Source organism: Amblyomma maculatum, unplaced genomic scaffold, assembly GCF_055883805.1.
Source record: "Amblyomma maculatum isolate TAMU_Amacu unplaced genomic scaffold, ASM5588380v1 scaffold_34, whole genome shotgun sequence".
NCBI lineage: Eukaryota > Metazoa > Arthropoda > Arachnida > Ixodida > Ixodidae > Amblyomma > Amblyomma maculatum.
In genome coordinates this window covers 477414-483161 of record NW_028146759.1, presented here as the reverse complement: position 1 = coordinate 483161, position 5748 = coordinate 477414, and the positions used below count along the sequence as shown (strand labels likewise).

At 49.0% G+C, this 5748-nt stretch overlaps 1 pseudogene; it reads right to left on the bottom strand.

Moving 5' to 3' along the window:
• Positions 1 to 1404: 1404 nt before the first annotated feature.
• LOC146170854 (uncharacterized) lies at positions 1405 to 2271 on the bottom strand (annotated as a pseudogene).
• Between the last annotated feature and the right edge of the window lie 3477 nt (positions 2272 to 5748).

Here is a 5748-nt window from a genome sequence, read left to right as displayed (position 1 = left end):
TACAGGTTACGCAAGTTTTTGTTAAGTGTCTCCTCCTGATGTTTCCTGTAGAAAGCTTTAATTGAGCCAAGTTCAATTGCTATCGCACGTACTTCCTGCTTGAACATATCCCAAGCGGCGAACAATGGTAGATTCCTGGAAAAACATGATTGGAGCTGTGAGCGCACACGAATGATAAATTCTCTATCATTTCCCAGCGATGAGTTTAACTTCCAAAGTTCCCACTGCGGACTAAACTTTGAATGGTCATTGCCGCCGAGCCGTGCTACTACCATGCTATGATCAGATAACGAAACCGGTATAGTTTCGCAAACAAGCCAGCGGGAAACTAATGTACAAGATGCATAGATCCGGTCTAGACGAGCGTGAGAATGCCCCTGAATGTGGGTGAATGATCTAAAAGCACGGCAGGATGCCCCTGTATCAACCAGTCCCGCATCTTCTGTAACACGGAACAAAATTTCCCCACTCCTGTCACTGCGTGCTCCTGGACTAGAACGACCTATGTGGTTGCAAACACAGTTGAAGTCACCCATTAGCACAAGATGTCGGTCACAGTCAAGTAAGCTGGCTATGTGTTCAAAAAAAATTATGCGCTGAGTAACAGTATTAAAAGCGTAATTATTAATTATCCGGTGTGGCTTCCTAAAGAGTAGAAGATCGCAACATATCAACCGACCCTCGGCGTCGATATTATAAGTTAGGCCAGTACAAGGCAGCGTCTTTCGCAGAAACAGAAAACAACCTGCCGGCAAGCCCACAGCACGCGCAACAATGACATTAAAATCTGCCAAAAAGGGAGCGCCCTCTCGATTTCCTCCTCTCTCTCTATCTTCGTCTCTTGGACTGCCACAATATCTAGACGCCTGCTGTGCAAAAGTCGGCGAAGTTGCATCTGTCTCTGGCGAGACCTAAGACCCCGTACATTGACAGTTGCGAGCACTATCTCTTCAGAGACCGCCATGGTGACAGCACATAGTTTTGTCTACAATTCCATTTGCATCTCGGAAGACGGCGAAGCCGCCTCCGAGCCACCGCCAGGCCTCGTCGACCGCGCACGCCGGCACTTCCCTTTGTGCGTCGACGCTCGACCGCGACGACGATGCTTGTTGCCAGGTTGATCGTCCTCGTCACTGGACTCGGAGGCACATGATGCACGGCGTTTCAAGACTGGCTCGTAGGCAGCCGCGAGCCCGTCAGCCACAGGAACTTGGCTCTGGTCTGGACATTGTTGCACAGCAACGGACACAGGGTCACAATATCCGCGGTGACATTCGCTGGGTGTTCGGGAACGATTGGCGGATCGTCTGCGGTTGGCTCCTTGTCCGAATCTTGACACAACATCTTGCCCAAGGCCTGAGACGCTGAGTTGTTCTCATTACCCTCGGACGCATGAGCAGTATTTTATTCCTCAGTATCCTGTGGAGTAGCACTTAAGGACTCGGCCACAACGCCGACAGGAAGGTCGCCAGACGCATCAATTATCTCAGACGCGTCCATGATGTGCTCCCGTAATGCTTCGTCAGGAGGCCGGACTCGGTGCCGAAGCTTGTCCGCGTATGTGACCACACACTCCTTTGCCCTGTGGCCGAAACGCCGGCAATCTTCACAATGCGGCGTACCGCAGTGCCGACGAATGTGTCCTACACGGTTGCAGCGGAGACAGAGAGGTGGTCGGCCAGGTATCAAAACGAGGCTCTGCACTCCACACACAGTTAGCGGATGTGGAAGGTCACCAACGCTAACCCCTTCGGCAAGGGTCGAAGTCACATCTCGGCTGAGCGTCTTCATCTGTTCCATATCGTCAACTTTCCAGTTTACCCTGGAAATCGAGGTGACTTTGACATAAGCTTGTAGAGCTTCACAAATAAAGGAGTCATCCAAGCGTTCAGGCAGCCAGAGAAGTTTCGCCTTTATCTCCTTCGGTTCTGGATCCACAACAACACAGCGACGGTTCTTAGCCAATAAATCTCCACATGAGACTAGTTTTGCTTTAGAGTGCGCCGATTTTCATGTAACCATCCAGACATGCGACATTTGGAATTGTCCAATAGAGCTTATTTCTTCCAAATCCACCACGTTCCGAGGGGCGTCTCTGAAGTCTTGGGCACGGTAGGGGCGACCGGCGAGGTCAGCATGCAGAAAAACAGAATCGACGACAAGCTTACCAGTTGGGAAACGGGGAAGGACAACACGGTAATCATTACTGCTGGCATTGACCTGAGCAGTACCTCGGCCTGAGGCCGATTGAACATTTGTAGCGGAGAGCATCGTGAAACGCTGCCTGCGCCGCTACCGCGCGCACCACTCTCCTGCACCAGGAGGACTGACGTTTGATGGTTCTCGCGCCACTTGCGCCACTGAGGCAACGAGTACGACAGGCTTTAAACGCGCCCATATTTATTTTTATAATATTTCCGCCATCTGTCGCCAGGTGACGCTGCTCAGGGTACACAGGTATAGATTTGATCAAGAAAGGGGCAGTTTAGTGTCTTGTGTGGATGATTTAGAAAATGAAGTATGTTTGTTAAGAGCGGAAAACCAGAAACTGCTTGTACAGCTTACTCAAATGGAAATAAAGGGGCCGAATTTATCCTTGGAACGAACGAGGACGAACATTCCAATGAGGGCCACGTGGCTGGGGCCAGCACTGGCATGGAAGGCATAAGCAAAGTAGGTCAGGCGGATCCGAGCCGTCAGAGTTATTTAGAAGCAGCTAAGACGCCGGAAAAAAAGGAAGAAGTAAGGAAGAATGAAAATCGCAGAGATAAGGATACAGATAACCGAAAGCAGGAGCCAACTGTTGGGAGAGAGAAGGCCCTGGTGCTTATCGCCGGAGATTCTAACATGAGCAGGTGCAAGCAAGATATCTTGGAACGTGTAAAGGGTGATAAGAGAGTGTTGGTTGGAGCCTTCCCAGGGAGAACAATGGGGGCAGTGCTAAAATAGTCAAAATAGGCTGTTGAAGAATTCCCCAGAGCGCAGTATGCTAATAGTAGCCGCGGGGCTAAATGATGTCCTAAATGGTGACGCTGCGGCAGTGGTGGAAAGTTTAGCTAAGAGATGACGAGATCAGGGAGATAGCACAGCAGACGCAGATAGTTGTATGCACAGTACCAGAGGTGCTCGGATTGAACGGGAAGATGGAAAAGACGTGGTGACAGTTAACCAGGACATAAGAAAGTTAAGCCTGGAGAAGCGTTTCGAAGTGGTTGAGGTAAACAGGGAGGTACACAAAGCAGGTTTTGGCAGGGCTTTTCAGCGAGATGGCATTCATTTTAACAGAAGGGCGGGAGCAGAGATCGGCTGGCGCCTGGCAGGCAGGGCTGTAGCTTTTTTAGGGAGTCCGCGAGGACTCCGGGCACAAAGGTAGTTAGAAGTGAAGCAGAAGAATGTGTAATAAGGGAGGCTGAGCCCCCAAAGATGGCAAAGAGTAGGTCGAGAAAGAAAAGTACAAAAAAGAAATTTAACACTAGGATCAGCTACATAAACATGCAAGGAGGTAGAAAAAGAGCGAAATGGCTAGAGATAGAACAGCAGTTGAAGGATGACAAAATAGGTGTGTACGGTCTTTGCGAGACTCATCTCAGGGGTCTAGAAGATACGCCGTTTATAGAAGGCTACGTCTGGGAAGGGTGCAACAGAACGAGAATGGAAAAAAAGGGTGGAGGGGTAGGTATGTTGATACAACAGGGAACAAACTGGCAAAGAATTAAATCATCTTGTAAAGAACATATCTGTGTTTCAGGAACAATTGCAAACATAAGGACATGGCTAGGGGTAGTTTATTTAGGAACAGGACATCAATGCGGGCAAGAAAACAGTGATCTTGTTGAATGTCTCAGTGACGATATAAGCCAGTTTGGAAACGGGGCCAATATTATTCTATTGGGGGACATGAACGGCCACATCGTCGATCTCGATGGATACACGGATTGTAACGGCAAGCTAATGCTAGATTTATGTGAGCGACACGATCTAGTTATAGTAAATAGAGAAACAAAATGTGAAGGCCAAATCACGTGGGAATTCCGCAACAGGCAGACGACCATTGACTATTTTTAATTGTCGCAGGAAATTTATAGCAAGGTAACAAAAATGGAAATAGACGAAGAAGGGGAGTGTAATCTGGGAAGTGATCATATACGTATTAGTCTGCAGATGGGGCCCTTGGTGAAAAGAGAAATGGAACTTAGACAAAACGTAAATGCAAAATTAAACGACGATCAAATAGCGCAAAAGCCCCATGGAAGACTGGGATTATGAACAGGTAGAGCTACTCATAAGGAGGAAAATTCAGGAGGATAAAGTAGCAAACCGCTCGAATGGAAAGAGGAAGCCACGGAGCTGGTGGAATAAGGAAATCAGGGAAGCTATTGAACAACGACGGGCTGCTTCAAGGGAACACCGAATGGCAAAGAAAGCACAGGTATCTCAGCAGAAAATCGACTAAAAATGGGGATCATATCGACAAAAAAAACTTCAAGGGCAGGCCCTCGTCCAAAGTAAAATAAATCAGTCCACCGATCGCTGGATGGCTGATATACACGATGCCTCTAGAGGCGGAGCAAGAAAATTCTGGAACCATATAAACTGGCTAGGGAAGAAGAATCAAAGAAAGCAGGATCGGATTCAAGATAACGAGGGAAATTGTTTAAAGGGAGATAACGCAGTGAACTACATTACATCAGTTATAGCCGAGTCATTTAGGAGCGACGATAGGGTAATCTCCGCAAATCAGGAAGCAACACAAGGTAGCACAATACAAAGCAGCTTAGAACAACCAATCTAAACTGGAAAAGGCAGAAAAAATATTCCTAAAAACACATCTATAGGCATAGATGGAATTCGATCAAGCTGATTAATGAACTCGGTCCAAAAAGTAAGGAAACGTTGTTAAAAGCTCTGGAAACAGTCATAACAAATAAGCAAATTCCGGACAGCTGGCGGCAGAGTAAAATGAATTTGATTTATAAAGGGAAAGGGGGGGGGGCGCTGAGGTCGCCGACGGGAGGGGACGTGCTTCTCATCGGCCCCTGCGTTTATGCCAATTAACGCAGTGTTGATTTACAGTTACCGCGATATATTTGGTACCAAAGTGTGCGAGAAGGTGCGGGGCATCGACCGGTACCAGTTTTGACGAAGCGGTACGTGATTCTCCCGATTTACGAGGACTTCTCTCTGGCGCGGTTCGGACTTTTCTCTAAGCCTAGCGTCGGCCTACCACGAGTACGGCCACCGGTGGCGACGGGCCCGGCCGCTAGGCCTAACCCGGCGACGAGTACGACCAAGATGGCGTCCGAAATGGAAGTGGCCACGTCGATTGGAGACAACATGATGTCAGCACCGAGCATCGGCAGTCTCGGCGGGCGTACGTGCATTGAAGTTCGAGGAGAGGACATTACACCGGAAGAAGTCGAAGGCTGGTCGGCCTCCGGCAAGCGCGTCAAGCAGATCATGGCCGGCAAGGAAAACGGTGAGTCCGCCGCCATTACTCGCCAGTCTAGACCCAAGGCCAGCTTTGCTAAGAGAGTTGCAGCCTCGGTAACGAAAGCGGCGAGGATGCCGACGGACATGCCGAAGGAAGACACTAAGATAGTCATGAGACCACGGGGAGGTCTTAACGCAGCGAGAACTCAGGTTTCAACAATTATGTCGGCCGTCATGACGGCAGCTCGAGTAACGAAGGAAGAAGCCAAAGCAGACACCATCTGCACGAACGCGCAGCAAAACATCATCGTGGTCAGC